A 25,373-nucleotide genomic window follows, 5' to 3' on the forward strand; every position below is an offset into this window, starting at 1 on the left:
CTCTAAAATTGAACAATCTGGCGATGATCGGGCGCACCAGGACCCCCGGGAGGGCGAGGCGCCAGTGACCTATGCACCCTCTCTACCGCAAACATGGGCGACAGGGACTCAGCTCCACAAACATCCCTTAGTAGAGTCTCCACGTAGTCCTCGACGTGCCCCACGTTGGTGGACTCTGGGAGACCTAAAATGCGCACATTATTGCGCCTCGAGCATGCTTCAATGTCTTCGTTCTTGGCTTGGATGATCGTGAGGAGTTTCGACATGTCAGTTGTCTTGTCGATCATCTTTTGTAGGCCATCTTCAGCATCGGAGATACGTTCCGCCTCCCCGATTCTCGCCGCTTGCTTGTCCAGCTTGGATGAGAAGTGGTCCATCCTACCATTAAGAGCCTCTATTTTACCATCGATAGCCTGAAGGCTGGCTGCCAACGATTTCTCCAGCGCCGTGGGGCCTTGCGCCATTGACTCCAGCTCGGAATCTGAGGCCGCGTTCTGCGACGATTTTCCCGCCTTTGCGCAGCTCAAAGGTGAGCCGCGGTTGTTTTTTTTCTGGCTTATCCATGCTCGCCACTTTAACAGAGGCATCGTGTCTCTACGTGATATGGCGGTCCCCCAGCCGTGACTGCCACTCAGGTGCCAACAATTCCTTCCATGCTGTGCCGTGCGCTCAGCAGTTGCACTCAGACCCATGTGGCCTATAGACTGTGGGCCATCACCACACTCCCCCCAGTGACCAGGCTCACCGCCCACCTCGGAAGCAGCCCAGCAACCACAGTAACCAGGTCTAGGGCGCAGCAGCTGGAGGTAGAGGCGTGCGGGGGGGGGCACGGCAGCAGGGTCTGCGTCAAGTTCCAGCACCTATGTAGATTGAAGGTCAGGGCTGCCTCCTTCCCCCCACATTTTGCCAAATTTAGGGCACTTCTCGGTAGCCCTACGTGCTGTGTCCGGTCATCAGCAGCAGGTATCAGGTGTGTGAGCAATATCACTATTAAATGAGGCAGTCTGGTTTGTCCTTGAGGGTAAATGCTCAGTTCCCCTTGCACAGTACACACAATAGCGCTGTTCGTGATCAGCTTGGCCTACCGGGTAGTCTGGAGCCGGGCACTCATGTAGGTCCCGCCTCCACAGTCGCCGCTGCCAACCCCAGGAGGCTGCAGAGTCAGTTAGCATGGCCCGCAACACTCGCAGATTCGCTTCTCCCGCAATATATGCGGTCCGTTGTGAGCGCGTCTGCCGGGGATCAGAGTCACTGCCGCCAATCTCCTGATGCGAGTCTCACCGCTCTGCTCTCATCTCGGGGATCAGCCGCCGAGCCACGTGGTCCGCGGCAGTCCACTCAGCTTGTTCGCTCCCAATGGGAGCACACCTTCAGTAGAGGGCTCGGCAGGGAGCTCGCGATCTTCCCCCAACAGACAGCTATCTCCTCACACTGGATGGCTAGGTAGGGGACAGGATTATGCCAGGATAGATGAAGGCAGCCGGTGGAGCTACACTACCGTGCAGCCATCTTGCCGGACGCCCAAGCCACGCCCCTTGAGGTCAAAACATGTTGGTAATTTAAGGATTCGATCTGGTCAGTTGACTCATTGCATGTGAGAAACGGAGTTTCTGGTTTTGTCAGTCAGTATGCACCCTGTACAAGTAGGAACCCCCACTCTAGTCAGGATAAGTAGAGTGCACACCTAAGCTCACCTGTGCTCACCCTCTGGTAGCTAGGCACAGAGCAGTCAGGCTAAATTACAGAGGCACCATGTAAGGCATTTGGGCACACCTACAGTAACGCAGTTAAAACACCACAAAAGGACTCCATGCCAGTTTAGAAAAATAGCCAATATTTATCTAGTCAAAACAAACCAAAACAACAAAATCCAATATACATGCACCAAGATACCACTTTAAAAAGGTTTAAACAGCTCAGTCCATAGAAAACTATGGATGCGTCAGGTTTTAGCGCAAAGTACCTGGGATGCATCAGAATCAAACACAAACATGGGGGCAGGGGAGGCGAGGCACTTGAAAAGCAAAGCTATGCATCAGTTTCCTTGCTCCCAGGAGAGGTGATGCATCGGTTCCTTACTGCTAGGCAGGGGAGATGATACGTTGGTTCTTTACTGTGAGAGGAGGTGATGTGTTAGTTTCTAACAGCAAGGGGAGGTGATGCATTGGTTTCTACTGGGAGGGGAGGTGATGCATGGTTTCTCCAGCCACGCAGCCTTGGTTCCTTACTGAAGCCCCACATCGATGCAGACTTGGCGCACAGGTGTGAGTCGTGGAAAATCCAGATGCGCTGGGGTTGATGTGGTGGTGGTGAACCATGTGCTGTGTCGCTTTTGCAGCCGTAAGGCAGGTGATGCATCAAATGTTAAGCTGCACTGCAGGGCCTGCGTCGGAGTCCCACGGGGTGTCATTGACGTCGGAGACACAGTGCATGGGACTCGAGCTGCATCAGTTTGTGGGCCGCACTGCAGGGCTGCGTCGATTTTCCATCCACGAGGCAGGTGATGCGTTGAATCTTCAGGTACACAGCAGGGCCTGTGTCTGAGTCTGAGCGGCTGCCTAGGATATCAGAGACATGGTACTTGGGACTCAGGCTGCAGTGGTTTACGGGCCACACAGCAGGTCCTGTGTTGATTCTTCAGCCACAAGGTAGCGTGGCATTGGTTTTTCTACTGCACGGCAAGTTTTCAGCAGGAAAAACATGGGCTGAAGACTGGTGCATGGGTTTTCTTCTCTTCTTTGTATCAAACCCACCTCCAAGGGCCCAGAATTAGAATTGCCACCACATGGCAGGTCATAACTCCCAGCAGAGGAGTTCAGGGGCTGCAGGTGAAGTCTTTGATGGCCTGAGAATTCTTAACAGGAGGCAAGCACACAGAAGCCCTTGGAGAACCTTGACAATCAGAACACAAGAAAGCAAAAGTCCAGTCCTTTTCTTCTCCAAGACAGAAGTCTCAAGCAGGGGGCCAGCCCAACACAGCAACAAGCAGAGTGACAGTTCCCCTCCTATAGCTTCTGTAGTAGTTCTTCTTGGCAGAATCTCCTCTTAGTCTAGAGGTATTCTGCAAATGGGGTGTCAGAGGTCCAATAGGATACCCCTTTTGGCCTTTGAAGCAGGCATTCTTCAAAGGAAAGCTTATGTATTCCACAATAGCCTGTCTGACCCTGACATGGCTCCAGATGCACTACAGGGGGTTGGAGACCGCATTGTGTGAGGACAGGCACAGCCTTATTCAGGTGTCAGTGATAACTCCTCCCACCACTGTATCTCAGGAATATCCATCAGCCTGGTAATGGGCCATCAGGATAGGCAGGGCACACCACAGCTCCTTTGTGTGACTGTCTATAGTGAATACACAAACAGCTGAACTGTCAGTCTAAACCAGACATTGATTCATCAGGCAGGCAGAGACACAGAAAGGTAAAACAAGAAAATGCCTGCTTTTTAAAAGTGGAATTTTCAGAAACACAATTAAAAAAACAACTTCACTAAAAGATGTATTTTTAAACCCAAACTCCAAATCTCTACCTCTTCTGCACTGAAAATTACACTTGTAAGGGATTACAAGGCAGCTAGAATGATAACCTATGGGAAAGATGTAAAACACACCTGTACATGTCCTTTCACCTACACTGTGCTCTGCCCATGGGGCTAACCTGGACCTACCTTAGGGGTGCCTTACATGAAGTAAAAGGGAAGGTTTTGAGCCTGTCAAGTGGGCTTAGATATAAACAGAGGACCTACCTCTCAACTGGTATCATACTTAGTAATAACCTAGAACTATTTAGCTAGGTGCTTCATGGTCTGTTCCCTGCACCAGACGGCTGTTGGATGGTGCAAGTTAGGTGACAAGTGGGTTCTCAACCTTGAAAGTTTAACTACAGGGGAGACCCACCCCAAATAGACCATGAAACACCTAGCTAAATAGTACTGTTTACAATACATAGTCGAGTGGAGCCTAGAGAGGGAAAACTATATTGTTAAAGGAGTCATTGAAATGATACCAATGAGTAAGTAGGATGTGAAGAGAGCTGTCTTGGAAGCTGTATTTGCACACTCTAGTTTTGTGACAAGGCCACAGATCAAAAACATTTTTGTATGATGAGAGGACTTGTTCGTCAGTATAAACTGATACTAACCAGGTTGAAAGAGATCATAGAGTGTGATGAAATGTACGAGACTGATAAAATGAAATGGTGTATTGGTAGTACATGGGTGATTGAAGGAGATTGTGTAAGGTTTGAGCCAGGATGTGTAGAAATGGGCTTGTCTAACTCTAAAGGCCCATAAAACGTTGTTGTCATGAGAGGGACTAGTGTTAATTGGCAGAATGGGCAACGATTGAACTGGAGCAGAGTGCTGGTTTATCAAAGAGGGAGTTTCAATGGCAGCACAACTTGCAAGGATGAAAATGATTGTGGTTGAAGTGGGCCTATGCTGGTAGTGGATGGTGATGTTTGAGAGGAAAAGTGGTTCAACAGGATTCACAGTGTGTATAGTATAACCAATATTCATATACAAAAAGGGAAAAAGGTGATTGCAACAAAGAATTACAACATTATTAAATTATTATTCTTTTTAATAAGTGTACATTTAAAACCATACATCATATATAACCAAATTACATAATTGACAGAAACTATAGAAAAATTAAAAGAACCTAATAAAAAAACAATGTCAATCAACAAAATTGTTTTACATATTCTTTAAAATAAAAGTGGCAATCAATAATTTCGACGCGCGTTTCGAACAACGCCTTCTTCAGGAGCCACAAATTGTATCTGAAATTAATAAAAATACAATCACTTACAGAATTTAAATTTAGAAGAAGTAAATCACGACATTATATAAACATCACATTCATAAATCAAAGTTTGAACAAAATTAAAAAAGTTTTTTAATAACACAATTCATCAACATCACGCTTTCCCTTCTTAGTCTAGCAATCTAATAGTTGCTAGATAAGGAACAAACCTATAATATATAATATATAATATTTGAGCAGTTGTTAACAACTGAGTCAAGCTGATTAAAGACCCAATGCTGAAATCCCTTTATAGACTTCAACATCTAGCAGGAATATATCTAAAAACAAGTCAAACTACGGTAATATCTTAATAGCATCGCAATAACTGATAAGTGATTCCTGAAGCATACCCTCGGCAATGATCTAGTTCAAGTAAGACTATACTTACTCTAAAAATAAGCCTTCACAATGGCGACTGCCAGCTTGTATTGTCTTAATGATTCTTGGCGCAATATTACGGAAGATGTAACAATTATTAGCTGGAAATGAAAGAGCACATGGGTAAGGGATATACTATGCAATTGATATTGGAAATGGATAACTTCATCATACATAGGACTTCTACAGATTAATATTCGGGTAACATAAATGTATGGCTATCATGGATGAAAACAAATACCCAGGTCTGTAACCTTTAATTAAAGCAAGGGCCATGACTATTATTGTGCTTCTATCCTTAGAAATAATTCCAGCTAGTAAGGGTACCTACGAAAAGCCACTCAAAACATAAATGGACTTACCTAATTAACAAAGTAGAGACAGACTTTCTGATGAGTTTGTATCGGGGATAGATGCCCACGTACACACGTCCGGCATCAGCAGCTTAATATCTGGCAATTATAAATGGTTATCCTAAATAGAGACGGATAATCATGCTTAATATCGTCCGTTTTTTTTTTAATTTAAAAAAAAATACTAAATAGAATTACTGTTCATCGCTGTTCTAGCTATTAATGCAATTTTTAATGCAGTACTAGCTGAAGGCTCAGTTTAAAGCTTAATGTCCGGCAATAGTAGCTGGTTATCTTAAATAGAAACAGATATGCATGCTTCATATCGTCCTTTTTGATATTTACTAATTGGAATTACTATTCGTCGCTTTTCTAGCTGATAATGCAGTTCTAGCTAAGGCTCCGTTTGAAAAAAGTGCTCACCTAATCTTATGGCAGGAAAACCACATTAAGATATTCATGCTTTATATCGTCCGTTTTGATATTTACTAAATGGAATTACTATTCGTCGCTGTTCTAGCTGATAATGCAGTTCTAGCTGAAGGCTCCGTTTAAAACAAGTGCTTACCTAATCTTATGGCAGAAAAACCATATTCAGAGTATAAACAGGAAGAGCTCCTAATTTGCTAATTACGTGGATCTTTCTTCTGATAGAATCGATAAAATGCCCTGAAAGATTCGTGGAAAGAGAAAAAGATATACTCTATATTAACTTTAATTATCCCGTTATTAAGGCCAAAGGTTTTCAAGAATTGCACAAGACCTTACATTTATGTTGGTCAAAACTTACGTATCGGGATAATTATGGTCATTCCACCGGGCAACCGTGTCAATATACTTCTCTCTAGGAAGAATGACTTCTTCAGATATCATGAATTATTGTTCGATGCACGTGTCTCGCTCGGCGTGATTCTACATTAAGAGAGACAACCCATATTGTTCGTTTAAAAATTACTCTTAATAAAACATAAGTCGGGCAGTTCAAACAATTAACTCGACTAGCCTTTGCGGTTCCTGGGTCACTCCTTACCTTGAAAGCACTATTTTTACGTGAGGCACGGCGTTGCAGAAGATAGCTGCCGGCGTTCCGTGGCCGTTAGTGAAAGTGTCTCGAGGAAGAATGACTTCCTCAGATATCATGAATTATTGTTCCATACACGTGTCTCGCTCAGCGTGATTCTAAATAAAGAAATACAACCCATATTGTATTTTAAAAATTACTCTAACAAACCATAAGTCGGGCAGTTCAAACAGTTAACTCGACTAGTTTTTACGGTTCCTGGGTCACTCCTTACCTTAAAAACACTCTTTTTATACGTGCAGCACGGCGTTGCAGAAGATAGCTGCCGGCGTTCCGTGGCCATTAGTGAGAATATCACCTGACCTTTAGCCAAACAGCCTATAAATACAGGGAACAGATGACCATGTGGATGTTGTTCCTAACTTTTTAAAGGCATAGTCGCGCTTCTATCATTTACTCTGTTGGAAATAAAGCAGCGGTAATTCCTTTTAAATAAATAAAGAAGAGATGCACTCAAGAAGCGCAAATCTAAAGGCCCGTTCGAGATATTCGTGCAAGATTTTCGTTGGCGCTGTACACTCGGTGCACAATATGCGTGTTGACTGTTGACCCATTGGCTCGACAGTCAGCAACGCAATTATATCAATTCCGGCCGGTCTATTTGATGATAATGTTTACCCGATATTATTGTTTATAGAGATATGCAAATAAGAAGTAAAAAATTACTTCTTCACGATTATTAAAAAAACTGCACATTATATCAACAGGATTCACACACAGGTACAGGAGATGGGCATAATGGTGATCATAATTCTTTTACTTGTGATTCGGTTTGAAGAGACATCTTGAGGTTTAGCCAACCAGGAATAATGAGCTTACATTTAATTTCTAGAACCTTCTCTTCATTCTCTTTGCTCAAGGCCGTAAACAGTTCCATGTCCAGAGGAGATTCCCACATTTCTAGGGGTCAAAACACATTAATACCATCTTTGAGCGGTAAAAGGTTGAATACAATCTCAGTAAAGCAATCAGAAGTACCACGAAGATGTTGCAAGGCTTTCCTAATTAAGCTCTTGGTCTAGCACCCCTGCGCATATTTCCCAAAAACATGTACAGACTAATCAGTCAAGAACACTAACCATACCTCTATATGTATAAATTAGGAACTGTGACCTGACTCATAGAAAATGTTTCTTTAACACATTATGTACATCAATTTTATCACCAATTGGTAATAGGACTTTTACTTTGTTTATTTGCGCTGTTGTATTTATTCCGTATGCAACTTCTGTATTGTCATTTTATGTATGATTAGTAAGAGAAAGATTCTGTGTTTGACTAAATAGATATTTCTCAAAGATTGATTGAAAGAAATACACTGATGATCAACTGACTTAATGTTTTTGATCATTCCTATTACACAGTATGTTTTTTTTTCGTTTGAATATTTTCATTGACGTTTTACAGGTATAAGCCCCCCATAAAATAGCGGGGGGATTCATCAGTCATGTACACAAGTTTACACACAAAGGTGTCGATTCCTATCCGGTAAAAAAATCCGGCGTACGATTCGTATTCGTAGCCGATTCCGTACGAATGGGAAACTACCGTCCGACCAGCGAATTCCGATCCGTTACCGTTGATTTCCGTACGATTTGCTACGATCCGTACGATTGACATTCGTATACCCGTACGAATAAGCCTCGGGCAGACCACCGTACGATTCGTAATCAGTCCGTACAAACTCACTATTCCGATTCGGAACGAAATGCCTGAGCGAGATACGTACGGGCCAAAGTATTCACGCTTCAACATTGATTCGTATGGGACATTCGCCTCACTGCAAGCTCCACCAATACATACTACACGCACACCCCTCGGCCAAGCCTACGCGAACACCCCCACCCGCCAACGGTCCGTACTACTCACTCGCACGCACAAGTACGACACGCACACCCCCCCAACAAGCCTACGCGAACACCCCCACCCGCCAACGGTCCGTACTACTCACTCGCACGCACAAGTACGACACGCACACCCCTCGGCCAAGCCTACGCGAACACCCCCACCCGCCAACGGTCCGTACTACTCACTCGCACGCACAAGTACGACACGCACACCCCTCGGCCAAGCCTACGCGAACACCCCCACCCGCCAACGGTCCGTACTACTCACTCGCACGCACAAGTACGACACGCACACCCCCCCAACAAGCCTACGCGAACACCCCCACCCGCCAAGGGCCGTACCGCTCACTCGCACGCACAAGTACCGCAAGCACACATAACGCCAACACCAAAACGACCACAAGGACCTTGCAAACGAGTCGCACTACCACACTGAACATGTCTCCTGTGTACACACCTTTGACAATCAATGTCCTGGTCACAGCCAAACAGCCAAACAGAGGACAACACCAACACCCACCCCATATAACACCCACACCTACAATTCAAATTAAGCCACACCCACCATTTGACCAATAAAAGGGACCACACATACAACCCATCATCCTTTGCAACATACCCATTCTTGCGAGGAAACTGAGAGCACACAAACTATTGCAGACACATACCTTCACACATACACCCTATCTCATCTACACCCACACCACCCCCTTCACATTCTGACCCAAACACCCTCATTCATACACACCATCAACCCCTCAATCACATACACTACACACCATGACCGCACACAAGAATCCAAAATTCACTAACCCGGAGATGGAGATACTTACTGATGAAGTCATCAGAGTTGAGCCGCAGCTGTTTGGCGCATTGGTCAGACAGACCAGCCTGGCAGAAAGAACACGCCTGTGGGAGAGGATTGTAGACCGGGTCAATGCTGTTGCACCCATCAGACGCACCAGGGATGATTGCCAGTCCAGGTGGTACGATCTGCGGAGGATGGTGAAGAAAAAGATGGCACAGGATTACGCCAATGCACACCACACTGGAGGCGGTGGTCCCCGCAGACCTCCTGTATACCAGCCCTGGGAGGAGAAGGTCATGGTCCTACTGCCAGCGGTGGGAGTACATGGAATAGAAGGAGCCATTGAGTCTGGTGAGTGTACAAAAAACACAACTTACATGGGTAGACTAACAACAGTGCCCAGCAGCATGGGGTGGGTGGCCATGACTCCAAGCAGTACACAACCAAATGGTGGTAGTTGCAAGGGGGAGGCACATAGGGTGCAATGTGTAGGGTAAGACGCTGCTCTCATGCCATATGTCCCAGGGACACACACAAGCATAATGCCCAATGCACAGGGATAGGTAAAGATCACACAAGATACTAGACCACAGCTGCTAAATATTAACATTTTGCTGACACACCTTTCAGAGATGCATCATTTTGTGACAAAGTAAGGCAGTGTAGCAAGAGAGCAAGCACAATCTACCTGTCTCCATCCCTGTCTCGCCCTCTGTCTCTGTCGCCCTCTGTCGCCCTCTCCCTCTCCCTCTGTCTCCCTCTCCCTCTCCCTCTGTCTCCCTCTCCCTCTGTCTCCCTCTGTCTCCCTCTGTCGCCCTCTCCCTCTGTCGCCCTCTCCCTCTGTCGCCCTCTCCCTCTGTCGCCCTCTCCCTCTCCCTCTGTCTCCCTCTCCCTCTGTCTCCCTCTCCCTCTGTCTACCTCTCCCTCTGTCTCCCTCTCCCTCTGTCTCCCTCTCCCTCTGTCTCCCTCTCCCTCCCTCTGTCTCCCTCTCCCTCTGTCTCCCTCTGTCGCCCTCTCCCTCTGTCGCCCTCTCCCTCTGTCGCCCTCTCCCTCTGTCGCCCTCTCCCTCTGTCTCCCTCTCCCTCTGTCTCCCTCTCCCTCTGCCTCCCTCTCCCTCTGTCTCCCTCTCCCTCCCTCTGTCTTCCTCTCCCTCTGTCGCCCTCTCCCTCTGTCGGCCTCTCCCTCTGTCGCCCTCTCCCTCTGTCGCCCTCTCCCTCTGTCTCCCTCTCCCTCTGTCTCCCTCTCCCTCTGTCTCCCTCTCCCTCTGTCTCCCTCTGTCTCCCTCTCCCTCTGTCTCCCTCTCCCTCTGTCTCCATCAGTCAGTGTTTGTCCCTCGGTCACCACAACGCACATCCCTGGGGCACACACACAGTTGCACACAAGCACTGCACAGGCCTCACAAACTCCATAGAGCTGAATGTTAAGGGATGTCTCATAAGTACCAGCAAGCATCTGCTATGTGCCTGTAAGTCACCCACCATTTGCTGTCAACACTGTACTGTGTCAGGACACACATCTCAGAAAGCTCTATAGTACACAATGGGCACAGGTGTAGGCAGCACAAGTCCCTCCTGTGCTCATTGCCAACACAAACATCAGGACAAGGTCACACATCCTGTGCACCAACACAAATCCAACATAATGGCAGCATACCACATGAGGGGACAGCCAAAACATGAACAATGGACGCTTGCAATTCGCAAACAAAGTAATAGCATGGCCTGTTGTACACACCCCTTACAGAAACTCATCCCCGGGGGACAGGCGTTGTATTGCAACACTGTCCCAATTGCCATGTACCACAACAAAACACGTACTCATATGAATATGCATACAACTCTTACATGCACATAACAGAAGCTCCAGTCCATTGTGCCCCTCTAAAAAAGCTAGTGCCCCATCTCATTACCTTTGTGGATGTACATAAGTACCAACATGGACATGGGTATTGACAAGGTGATGCGTCTCAGAGAAGTGCCAAGTTCTAAAACCATGATCTCCAAGTGGGTGTACAGGTCCAGCGGTGTTGGCATTGTTTGGCCAGCATGGAACAGCAAAAGACATCCAAAGTAGTCGCTGACATGCTAAATAATGATGCTCTGTCTCTTACATCAACATGCTGCATCTAAACTCTGTGCATGCTTGACGCACACATAAGAATTTTCACCACATCCAGGATGTTGCGTGAAACTTACAAATGCTTTACACGTGTGGTGCCGGCAACACAAGACACAGCAATGGCTGTGTCAGTCATTGTCAAGAGATTGGAAGAATGTATATACCCCATCGTACTATTGTTTTTTCTACCACTAAACACACAACTTTACAATGTCAACTATGTATAGCTTGTGGAACAGTGATGCTGATAATGGATAACCAAACCACATGTCACTTGATATAGCCCTAACAGTGTCTCTCTCTCTCTCCCACACACAGGGCAACGTGCGGATCTCCCCCCCAGCCAGGGGGGCCAAGGATCCCAGTCCCAGGCTCAGCAGGACCCAGACCCCACCGCCAGCGCCGTCCCTCAACGCACTGTGGATGACCCCAGCCAACCTGGCTCCTCTGGATCCCAAACCCCTGCAGCAACTATACCAGCTACATCTCTGCCAACCACCGGACCTATTCCCACCACATCCCAGCAGACAGGTCAGAGCCCTGCCCATGATTCACAATCGAGCCAGTCTGAAAATGAGGGACACCCTTTGTCGGGCGCCCCTGAGGTTGGTGACAACCTCCACCCTCCCAGCACTCGGGGGGGCCGTCGATCGGATGTGCCCACAAGCGCAGGCCGTGCTCATGTGGGTCAGGGTGGTGGGAGTGGCGCAAGGCGGAGGCGAGAATCTGGGCAGTCAGCTGCAGGGACCGGTATGGCTGAACTCGGTAACATCCTTGAGGCATACCGGCGGGACACCAGTGAGGTAAGCCAGCTTGCGGAGACCCTCAACCAGCTCAAAGAACAGCAGGCAGAGCAAATAGCCAGGCAAGACCTGCATTATGGACGGGTGGAGGCACACCAGGCTCAGCTCTTGATGGTGCATAGGGACATTGTCCATGTGCTACCTCAGATGGCTGCTAACATGCAGCCCCCTCCCTGTGTCACAAGGCCAGCTACATCACGGCAAAGTGCAACACCAGCCACAGGGAGGGAGGAGAGGGAGGAGGATGAACCCTCTGACGTAGCGTCCCATGCATCCTCCATGCCTGCACATGAGGGTCCCCCAAGGAAGGCAGGTCGTCCACGCCGAAGACGTTGAGGGCCTGTGGCCCATGGACTTCTCCCAGGACACTGGACCTGGCATATAGCCCCTGGGTGCAACAGCATCCCCTATGAGACTCTCCCACATGGACTTGCTGGTCCCAGTCTGCCCAATGATGTCAGGCACTGTGGGCTGGACTCTGTTGACTGAAACAGTAAGGCATCTCATCTCCAGCACTGAATTTTGGATTCCCCCCCTTTCTGTACAGCACCTATTCACGTTTCATGCACTAGAGCACCCAATAAATAATTTAAACATCATACGCATTTGGTGAGTAATCTTTGAAACAGCATACATGTATATGTGTAAGCAAATGTCATTAATGCAAGGTATTCAACAAACAGCAGTCATCCACACACTTGGATCAGAATCTGAGTGAGGACACACATTGGTCAGAAATTTCCACAAACTACATACATGGATGGTAAGACACACCTGTGTGGGACAGTCAATGCTGGAGGGGGGATTGAATCCCAATACTGCTAGCACAGGCAGGCCCAGGAGAGTCACTTTGAGGAGTACATGTCAGTGTCACAAAAGTAGTAGTCCATGTAGGGAGTACCTACAACTGTGTCCTCAGGTATGTGAGCTACCATCAGCATGATGCATTACTGTGTATGTGATTAATGCCGCACAGGATTACGGTGGCAGGACAGACTGTGGGCAATGGGCTGGAGCACTCTACACAAGCACACCTGATTAGGTGACCTACCCCTATGGAGCTACAAGTACTATACTACTGTAATGGGAGCAACGCATACAGAAAAACGACACACATCAGACAAATACCAACCCCGGAACGGCCAAATCACACCACACCCAAGAGACAGGGTCATGGTGTGTGTCCCATGTGCCAACTTGACTGACTGTGACAGCAATGTTGAAGTGGTGTGAGCATGTTGTGTTCTGGCACGTGACTGTAAGCTAACAGTTTTCGGATCTAGTGGTGTTGACAAGCTAACACTGTACAATATTGTGCCTATGTAAGGTGTGTGTGTGTTGGACACGCCACATGACCTGGTGGTACGTAGACCCAATGTCATGTGAATCTGCATAGTTGTGCCAGTATGTGTTGCACACACACGCATAGCAGCAGCTATGGCTGAGTACACAGCATTTTCATAGCACGAGGGTGAATGTCTGGTGTTGTCTGTGTGTAGGGTGGCCGAAGCATGCTCTATTAATGGATGGAAGGAGGGTCATCCTGTAGGTGTCTGTGTTCCTGGATAGTGTGCGCTGCATGTTGGCTGTGTATGCAGCTGCAGCAATGAGTGAATACATGACGGCAGGAGGGGTGTGACTAATTGCTAAACAAACACATAACACAAGGGCAGCCGCAATGCACAAAGTGACATGTGGATGTGAAGGCAGGAGTGTCTGCCTCACTCAGGATCACTGACAACTAAATGGCACAGTAATCACCACACATCACAGTCAGTGGATCAGGGCCCTTACGGTCAAGTGGGGCACAAGACACACAGCGTCTGCAGGTGTATACAAGAGCTAGTATGTTCAAAGGAAAACTGCACCAACAAAGACATGTACCTCACACACAACATAGTATTCTAGCCTTCACCCACCCCATGCGTGTGGTCAATATACAGTTACACACCTAACAAGCATGAGGTAACCACATTCAAAATAGTATATGTGCACGTTAGACGGACATGTGTGTAGAGCCACAAGCAGGCACTATATTCTGTAGGAGTCAGACGTCATGCACAACATGATAATCTACATTGTGAGCCCATGGAGCTTTCACAATCATACATGTGCATTGTCAATAAGTCCAATTTACACTAATCATGATGTCACCTGTAATGCCGCTTTACGAATACCTACAAGGCTGTCAACGACTGGCCGTACCTTTCTTCATCAGACTGGTGTGATGCTCTAAGGGTTCCACCTCCAAATAGCCCATTGGTCTGAGTACAAACAACAGACACAAAAGGGTGATCAGGCGAGGGAAGGAGAGGATGGGAACTGCTGGGAGGGAGACCTGAAACAGAGGCAATTAAGCATTAGGACAACATTCTCATGTCACAGACACTTCAAAAACCTCATTAGCTACACTGTACCAGTCACACCTGTGAAGTGTACTGTCTGGTGACAAATAATGATGAGTAATCATGCCATCACATCAGATTCGATGCTGTGACACAGACACATAAAAACTGGGACAGTCTGTCATCCATTAGAGTCATGTGTAACGCTCACAAGTGAGCACCCATGCAAAAAGATCTATGTAGTATAAACACATTCCCAGGCACAGATGAGGTAGACCTCAGTAACAAATGGAAACATATGGAAATCCAACTACCGCTAACTCTAAAGTCTGTATGTGATATTGGTTAGCCATAAGGGCCCTGTAGGCTAACTTGAGCAAATCCACTACAGCTGTGAGTAGTTTCAAAGTTTTTATTTGTAAAGGTACTCATCAGAGGACCACAAATATACATTTACAACATTCAAAAGAAAAGTAAAACATAACTTCACACATCAATCAATATAATTTTAAAAAAGATTTAAGAAATTTATAAAAGTTATAGCAAACAAGTTCATTTGGAGGCTGTTTACACAGATCCATTAATTCACTCACTCGAGTAATTCTACAAGATCGATAGATGGGAGCGAGGTATCTTTTCCGAGCAGTAGTTACCATTGAACTGGGGCATACATACAACAGATGCTCTAAGGTTTGGTCTCCCCCCTCACACAAGGGACAAATCGTGGATCCCCCTGGCTGCCATTTTACGGTATAAGATAATATGGGTAAAATACCCAGTCTTAACAAAGTAATCGTCCTCCTTGGGCCGTGTGGCAATGAAAACCCAATATATGGTCGTTTTTGTTTATATTCCAGGGAGTTTACAAAAGATTTGTACATAGACAGTTTTTTACAATGTTGGTAGTCTAGTTGATAGCTTAGCTTCGGAGTAAAGCATTTTAAAAAAAGTTTCATTTGAGCAGTTGACCAACCTTTTAGCATTTCCGGGGTAATCTCTGCCATTTGAAAAATAATTTTCATATTTTTTGAAAATGTTTGATTTTTCGATGCATCCTCCAACATTTCCTGGCCCAGCAGATATCTTAATGTCCCTTCTTTTGCATGGAGTAGATTGTAACTCCATCTTATTACATTTGCTACCGCCGTGGCATATGAGCTCGTGATCGAAAGTTCCATACGTAGTGCTTGAACTGGTGTAGAGTCGGAAACTTTCATTATCCTTTTTAAAATTTTTCCCTCCTTACGATCCATATAGGACCACTGTGCCATTGGAATGTATTCTGTTGCGTATGACAAAACAGGAGGAATTTTTGTTTTATATATTTTTATTAAAGAGGAGAAATGCCGATTCCCAGTTGTCCGGTATAGCCTTAGGAGGGCCTCAGTATGCACCTCAGACTTCCTCTTCAGATTTTCTATATGACTTTGATTAGAGTTATTTTTTGTGAGGATCCTGCCTAAGTATGGATATTCGTTGACTGTTTCTATCTCCTTTCCACCTATACTCCATCTATATTTGACAATAGATTTCTTCTTTGAGAAAACCACAATTTTTGTTTTGTTTAAATTGGGAACTAAGAAGTTAGTTTTAGAGTAGTCATGAAGGATGTCCAAAGATTGTTGCAGACCATAAGGAGTAAGATCGAACATCACGATATCATCGGCATATAGTAGCACTTGTATATTTTGTTTAGCAATTTTAGGGGACAGATTTGAACCTTGAAATAATTGTTTAGGTAAATCGCTGAGGTATAGGGAAAATAATAATGGGGCTAAGAGACATCCTTGCTTTAGGCCGTTAGATGTTTTTATCCTTTCTGTTAATCCTTGTTCGCCTCCCATTTGGACCTGACTCCATGTATCAGTGTGGAGGTTCACTATTGTTCGGAGCAGTAAGTCTGGGATGCCAAGTTCCTTAAGTTTAAACCATAGAGTAGGGCGATCTACTCGATCGAATGCCGTTGAGTAATCTACGAACACCGCATATACCGCCTGGGATTTACCAGTTACATATTTATCTATTATTGTTTGTATTATAGCGATGTTGTCCGTTACTGAATGTTTTGGCCGAAAGCCAGCTTGAAACATAGGAATTTTTTTTAATGAGAAAGCCCATTCTTTTAATCTTTGTAGTACCTCCGCTGCGAATATTTTTCCAGCAGCATCCATTAAAGCAATTTGGCGATAGTTTCCTGCGATTGTCCTGCTTCCCTTTTTGTATATTGGAATGGTGGTACTTCCCTGCCAGGATATAGGAATCTGTCCAGTGTTAAAAATATGATTGAATAGATTTGCTAACCATTTACTCCATTCCATTATATTTGCCTGATAGATCTTTATTGGGAGCTGGTCTGGTCCAGAAGCTGCTGTTTTCCTTGCTTTTCTTATATTCCGTTCCACTGAGATCGTTGTGACTCTATATACATATGGGTCAACGTCATCACTACCTTGTTCTATGCTTTTCCCCTCAAAGTTACCCTGGTTTGCTTTATATAAGTCCATTAAGTAGGATTCCCAGTCCTTTGGAGTAACGGGTATAGCTTGTAACTTTTTTTTTGTACCAGTTAGTTTTGCTACAAGTGACCAGTACTTCCGGGAATTCATGTCTTTTGCCGCTTCTTGAATATCCACCCAATTCCTGTCTTGATTTTCGTTCTTTATTTTTTGCTTTTTCCTTCTAAGTTTATTTTTTAGTTTATTTATTTCCTTCTTAGTTGACATAGAGTTGTTCAAATATTGAGAACGTACTAATCTGTTCAACTTTTTCTTAATTATATTTAATTGGGTATTTTGTATATTATTTTTATTGCGGTTTTTAATCTCATTATTCACACCTTTAGGAGCGCATTGCAGTTTGTCCATTAATAGATTTTTTAGCTTATTGGTAATGAACTCGAAATTTTCTATTGGATCATCCAAGGTAATTTCTGTTAGGAGATCTTTCTGTTCGATCAACCTCGATATTCTGTCCAATACTTTCGAGCTCCAAAAGATTCTTCTTTGGGCACTATTTACCACAACAGTACTTCTATAGAATGTTAGCTGCCTACTGGTAGCTGCTTGAGTCCTCCATTCTGTTTTTAAGATTAGCAAAGCATGGTCGCTCTCTTTGCTTGACTGAATTTTTAGGTGGGTAACACTCTCTTTTAAATTCATATCACAAATAATATAGTCAATAATAGATGGATTTCCATTGCCCTGTCTGGTTTTTGAAGCGGGAATGTCTCCTTCTATATTTCCATTCAGAATTACACCTCTTATTGTAGGAAGTGCTGATAATAATAACTTTCCTCTTTTATCACATTTTAATCCCTTTGGGAATTGTGGGACTAAAGACTCAGCGAGAATGTCATCATAAAGTAACATCCATTTTCCAATTTCTGCATTCGAGATTTTGCCATTTAAGTCACCTGCTAATAAATATGGAATGCATAATTGATCTTCGATAATTTGGGTGATAGATTCCATGATTACTAAAAAGATATTATCATAGTTCTTGCCCGGAGGGGCGTATATATTAAATAGCAGAAATGATTGTTTCGTTGCTTCCTCATTTGTTTTTAGATGGATTTTTAGGCATTGCAGATTTTGTGAATTGGTCTGGATGATTTCCTGGGCCCACATATAATCCTCTTTCAGTAATATGGCCAGGCCACCCTTTGCGTGGCCACGAGTGGATGCTATAGCGGGGATATCGTATACATAGTAACTATTTTGCGAAAACGATTGTGTTTCCCAGGTTTCCTGTAGCATTATGAGGTCCGGGAGGTTACTTACAGCTTCAGTTAGTTTGATCTTAGTTACCCCCGCTATATTCCATGATAGAATTTTAAGACCATTGCTAAACAGGTTGTCCCAAGTATGATGTACATTTGTTACTGTTCAAATTCTCAGATACCCATGACCAAGATTCAGTACTTTCTCTATATTCCTTTCCCTTTATATCTTGTTGCCAAACTAACCTTTCGCCATTTTCTAGTTTTACCTTCAAAAAGTTTTTCCCAGAATATTTGGTTCCTGAATGCGTTACTTGGGTCACATATGTTTCTCCCAATGAATTTTTGGGGTACGAGTTGGAGATTTTCCATATTTGATCGTCATAACCAGGAGGAAGCCTATTATCTTTAAGATTCCTTTTTGGATAGACGTCGTAACCATGTTTATGTAGTGTTTCCTTTTCACTAATTATGATTCCAGGTATAACATTTGACCAGAAGGTTACTGTAGCTATTTTGCTGTTATCTTTTTGTGGAAAGGTTACTAAATCGATCTCATTGCTAGTCATCGATTTCAGGGGTTTAATATGATGTAGTAGATTAATAATTCTTCCTCTATTTAATGGTGATAAATCCGTTGGGAAGAGTTCTTCCAATTGAAGTGTTCTAGAGTTTGGTGTTCCTGCTCCTTGTTGATTTTCTCCTTTGTTCTCATTTTTGAACATATTTTGGAGTTGTAATGTTTCAGGGACATTGTGCGGGACAAAGGCCTTAGCAGCAGGATCTAGATATTTCAATTTTTCTTCTCTTTTTTTTGGACTAGTTTCCATATTAACCATGGCTCCAGACTTAGGTGGTTCAACTTCTGGTGCTTCTTGGTTATTGTTAGGAGTTATAAACTTTTGGAATTTTAGCTTGCAATTATTTTTCCTATGTATATGTCTTATTGGTCTCTTCCTTTTCCTTTTCCTTTTTCCTTCTGCTCTATCAGTATTTATAGATTTATTTGTTTTTCCTACTTTTCCCTTTCCCGACATTTTATTTGAATTTGAAGTAGCTTTTTTGCTAGATTCACCCATGTCTTCTTCCTTCGGTGTATCCGAATTCGTTAACTTTGTGAACATTGGATAATGTTTATCTTTAATAGATTTTTCTTTGAAGAGTCTTTTCAGGGAGAATATCGGTGTTTCATGTTGTCGTATTAACTTGTCCTTTTTTTGTTTCGGGATTACTGATGTTTGTGTGCCACAGTCGTTTTTTCCTAGATCTTTGGCAACATTTTTGTGGCTTATAAAATTCCTTTGATCATTAACCTTATACTTCATTAGGTTTTCCCCTAGTTCATGGGGTTCTTTCCGTTTCTTTTTTTCCTCAACCAAATGCTTAAGGATTCCGATTTGTACGTCCAGTGTTTGGTCGGAGTTTTCTAGTATGTTCCCTAGAAAGGAAAGAACCGACTCTAGTATATCATGTAGGGAAATCAAAGCTTTTGACATTGGTGTAGCTATATTAGCTGTGTAATTGGTATTTATGAGAAAAGGATCTATCGACGATACGTGAATTTGTGGATTCGTTAAGTTTTCTTGCAAAAGGCAACTATTAGATATTTTTGTCTCTTGTTGGTTTTGTATTATCTTAGAATTATTTGCACAAAGATCTTCTAGATCGCAAGTATTTCCTGGGCATTTTTTTGGAGTTGACGATATTAAGTGATTTTCCTCATGTCCCTGGGTTTGTAAGTTGTTGGAATTATTAACGGGCTTTTGCAGTGTGTCAAAGACAGTGTCACTTAAATTCAGTATTGGAGCTGGGCCAAGTTTGGATAATACTTGTGCTTCTGACTCTGTACCCAATAGTGAGTTTAATATTTCTTCTTCCTGGAGTAATTTCTTGTCGATTTCAATTTCTTCTTTAGATGTCAAAGAAGAGAAGTATTCAGTGATCGCCGGGGTCCTTGTGATGCGACCTTGTTGTATCGACTTATCGGTTGATTTACGAACAGCATCCTCCGTACCCATACGTTTCATAAATATAGTCCTAGATCGTAATTTTTTTATACCCATGACTTTAGCTACCGCTATTTCTATTATTAATATTTATTTCAAGTCACTCGTTAAATTAGAGTGAGTATGTTACACTGATGGGGCAACAGGTATATTGACGATCAAGCTTACCAGGAGCAGGAGGTTAGTGGGGTGGCCCGTCCCGTCCTGGTCCGTCCTCGGACGGCCTCAGACGGCCCGCCCTTTGCCCGGGCTTCGCCCCGGGCTACGACCCGCGCGCGTCCCGCGATGCGCGTGAGAAGTGGGAGTTATATTACTGCGCGGGTAGGGAGGGCGTGGCACTGGGAGGGGGCGCGGCACTCACGGGAAGAGGACCAGCTGTAGGTGGTGAATGCTGGTCCTCGCAGTCCCGGGGCCGGCGCCTCTCCCTCCTCTGCGGCCACAGAAGCAACGAGGTCCTTAATAGAGTTAAAAGCGGCAAGAGCACAGGATACAAGCTACTCCAGTAGCGTAGGGAACACAGCAAGCGCTTCTCCTGCTTCACGAGCTGTGAGTATCACATATGATGAGGAAGCTAATGATCGACATGCAATGAAGGCACTCTGTAGCCAGTCTTCTGGCGTGTCAAGTATGCATCACAATGCTAAACATGATATGCATGTACAAAAAATATTACGTGCAAGTGATGTCCATCCAAGCTACATAATCAGACCCTACCATAGCACAGTCATGGTGCCGGCGACCAGAGATTCATGTGAATGACCGCACTCCACTGGTGCTACACAGAAATTCACATATGCATCTTTCACACTTTTTACTTTGTCATGCTAAACATACATGGCATCATGTGCATCTAAACATCACGGCTACTCACTGTGAAGGCTGGCGTAGCAGCATTCTCAACCTGCACTGAGGTAACGACATGACAGTGACATGATATACTGCTGCAAGGGGCAATGCATCCATGTTAACTGATTCACAGGACAGTTGTCTTAAGATGTGGAACATACACTGGGCAACACCAACACCACATGGTTTCATGGTAATCACACTGGACTGGCCCACAAGCTGGAGGTGAGGATCCAGTCACATTCTAATGCACACAGTGAGGCTGCAATCCCCCACAGAGTCCGTGGTTGTGACCTCTGACACAATGTCATGCCATGGTATGTGCAATGTTGCTGTGACAATGTCTACACACATTGATGCATTCACCAGAGTATCAAAGTACAACAGATGACAGAAGGGGTGACTATCCTGTCATGGGAGTGGCCATACATGTCATGAGGTACATAATGGAGTAGCATGTATGCAAGATGACACCACATGCACATGAACATGTACCACACATTTCTACACATACCAACGCTAAACAGCCTCATATGAGTCCTTACCCAAATTGACTTCTCCACATGTTCAAGCATGCTCCGTTGATGTGGCTGACGTTGCAATCATAATGAGCAGTAGCAGGATGACCACGATGTACCCCAACGGACAACAGGCAGGGCGAGCTGTGGATGAGAGTGGCACACAAGGGGTCACGTTCGGTATAATGTCATTTTGTCAATGTCTGTTGAATAGCCAGATGTAGTATGACACCTGTACATTCCGAGTGCACTCATAGCACGTATGTGTGTAGCATTACAACTGAACATGTGACACAGCACAACACACATCCAAGTGATCTTGCTTACAGTCTGTTGCATACACAGCATGCTACCCATGCTACTCTATAGTCCATCTTTTACTTAAAAGATGAAAGGACTCACCATCATGAAAAGAAGTTGCGGATGAGGTGACCGCGGATATCATCTTCACCCTCCTCATCACTGGCATCCTGGCCAAGGCCTTCATCCTCAACGGGCGGATGTTCCAGCTCATCAGGATCCAGGTAGAGTGGCACAGCCTTCTCCACTGCCATGTTGTGTAGCATGCAGCACACGGTGAAGATGTCACACACCTTGCGTGGGCTGTATTGGAGGGCTCCGCCTGTCTTGTCCAGGCACCTGAAGCGGCTCTTCAGGAGTCCAAAGGTCCGTTCGATCACCTGCCTGGTCTTCACATGTGCATTGTTGTAACGCTGGTCTGCAGCTGTCCTGGGGTTGCGTAGCGGAGTCATTAGCCACGGCATGTTTGGATATCCAGCGTCTCCTGCAATTTGACATCATGTACAAGAGTGAATCATATGATGCAGATCATGAAGTTGTGACATACTGACATACAGAGCTCACAGTGTATACTCACCAACTAGACATGCCCGGTGGTTGTGCAGCTGCAGCATCATCTGTGGTACCCTGCTACGCCTCATGATGAAAGCATCGTGGCACGATCCTGGATAACGTGCACAAACATGTGAGATAATCATGTTGGCAAGACACACCACCAGGGCATTTATCGAGTGGTAGTGTTTCCTGTTGCGATACGCTTGCTCCTGAGCCTGTGGTGGGACAAGAGTAACATGTGTACCATCAATTGCACCAATTACATGTGGCATACGGCCCAGGGCATAGAATTCCCCCTTGACATCTGTCAACTCTTCTGGAGTAGGGAATGTAATGAATTCATCAAGGTGGAGCAACATTGCTCCCAAAACATCACCCAATACCCGGCTAAACATGGTCTGAGACATCCCTCCCACATCAGCTATGGTAAATTGGAAGGTACCTGTGGCAAAGAAATGGAGGGCTGCCATCACCTTTACCTTGGGTGTCAGTGCACTTGGATACCTGTGGCGTGGTTGTAGGTGAGCCTCAAGCCTGCCTGTCAGGTCCTTGATCAACTGTCGGCCGAAGCGATATCGACGGATGCAGTTGCGCTCCCTCATGGCTTCCAAGTCAGGCAACGGCCTTTCCAGAGGGGGTGCCCTGCAAGACACAATTTTAAGGATATGTCTACAACTGTCTGACTAAGACTATAACAATGTACATGGCACAAGCAACACTTCTTCAAATAATGTAGACAATTTGGAGTGTGGTGTGGGATACACACAGATGCCAGCTCCCACACACTCCTCCGTGGCGAAGGAAAATACCTGTTGTGTGTGGAATGGATGTGACATGCATACAAGCCTTCAGATGTAAAGGTCTTAGTGACCATGACAATGTATCATGTCAGTGAGACACGTCATGTCAATGTCAGTAGGAGGTTGTCTGCACACCCAGAGGGCAGACTGCAATACACACACACACCACATGTGCAATCATTTGCACTGTTCAGCCTTAGTCATGTCGCGGTGTGTACTTTCAGTGACAATTACATGACCATCATCATACAGCATGATAATTACATTTGTCACTGACGGTCTGTGATGCCATCACACATGTGAACGGGTCATTAACACACGTGGCATGGTGTGTGTACATTAGTCACCCTGCCATCACAGCAAGGACACAACATAGATGCTCCTACAGCAGATGCACAGTACTTTCAAGGACTAGTTACTTACCTTTTGTAAACCAATATCTGTAAGGAACAGTAGGCAGTAGCAAAGTGTCACGTTTCAATACATACATAGCTTTGGACTAATTAGCCTCCCTGGGTGTCATCGATCTGACCAGTGAGTGGTGGCTATCCAGGCCACACTGGAACAAAACTAGTGTTGTTGATTGGCATCCGACAAGGGCGTGGCCACGTTTTGGCCGTACCTACAACGCATACACTGGCAGCTGTTACACAAACATATCCCACAGAGAGTGTGGGTAGCAGGCAAAGATGCATGTCAAGTAGTTAAACATCACTCCCAGAGTCAGGGAGGATGATGACATCTTTGCGTAGTGCCTGTACCTCTTGGATACCCTCTACAGCGTAGGTAACGGGAATGTGTTCTGTGGTTTTGAGGGCTGCATGCAGATGCTTCCTGGGATGGGGTGGTAGGACAGGGAACATGGTCAGTCCGGGTAGGGCAGTGGGGGTCTGACAACGTGCCTATGTACAGACAAACATGCTGCGTGGCTGTACATGCTTGCAAATATACATACAGTACTCTCATCAAGATAGGCCTGCAGAGGCTCAGCGTAGCGTTACTGTAGTTGAAGGACCTGAGTGACAAGTTGGTCCTCACCGCAGCAACAGGGAGATGAAGGGCCATGGTTCCAACCGCCCACATAAACACTACACTGAACGTTGGCCAATCATCCAAATACATCTTTTGAGTTGAGACATCACCTGTGTCTGGCTAGGTGTCCACAACACTCGCATCCCCCAGTCCACCTGTCCTGTGGTGTTGGGACTGACACTCACGTGCCAGTGGGTCTTCTTGACCCTCCCAATACTCATTAGCGCCTATTGTAATGAGGTGTGGCCAGCTCATTGATGTTTACATTCCCATGCAGCATTAAGAGCGGTGTTCTGCCACACAGTTACCACGGCGGAGCCGTACAGTGTGTGGTATCGGGGCCAGCACCACCCCAGAATGGCGCCACGGCTGACACCTGGGGGAGATCTGGCAGTGAGGTTGTGAGTTGAACCAGCGGGGACCAGGATGAACATTCCGATCATGTCTGTCACAGCGGTTCTGGGACGTATGCACCGCCTGCGTCCGTCACTCAGCGAATGATGGCGTCAGGGGCATATCAACAGAGGCGCAACTGCCCCCTGACGGGTACGGTGGGCCAGAAGCTGATGCGGAGTCAGTGGGCGGGGTGAGGGACATCATGGACATGAGGAAGTGCACTTACTCCTCCTGTGTCACATGCAGGGCTGGGACCATAGGTCGTGGTGCTGGCTACGATGGCTGCTATTCTGATGGAGCCGTGTGGTCGCCGTCACCCTAATCCCATGCAGCATAGCACTTGCATCGTGGTTATTTGTCAATGCAATTACACATCTCTGACTTTTGTTGTTTACCTGACGAGTTTGCCCTGGGGAATGATGTACTAATGAGGGGCTCACATGTCTCCACACCCACACACATGCACTGTCCTACATCCCAACCATGAGCTATTGTGGTGCTGTGCCAACTGCTGGAGTCTAAGTGGCTTGTGGGACATATCACACCTGGATTCATATGTCAGGTCCCCGCAATTGGAGCAGCTCTTGTTGTTGTGCCTGACGTGAAAACCGTGGAGACACAGATGGTGAGGGTCACTCACCAACATGAGGCCTTTTCATTCC

This window comes from Lissotriton helveticus, chromosome 5_1 (genome assembly GCF_964261635.1).
Source record: "Lissotriton helveticus chromosome 5_1, aLisHel1.1, whole genome shotgun sequence".
In the NCBI taxonomy this organism is placed as follows: domain Eukaryota; kingdom Metazoa; phylum Chordata; class Amphibia; order Caudata; family Salamandridae; genus Lissotriton; species Lissotriton helveticus.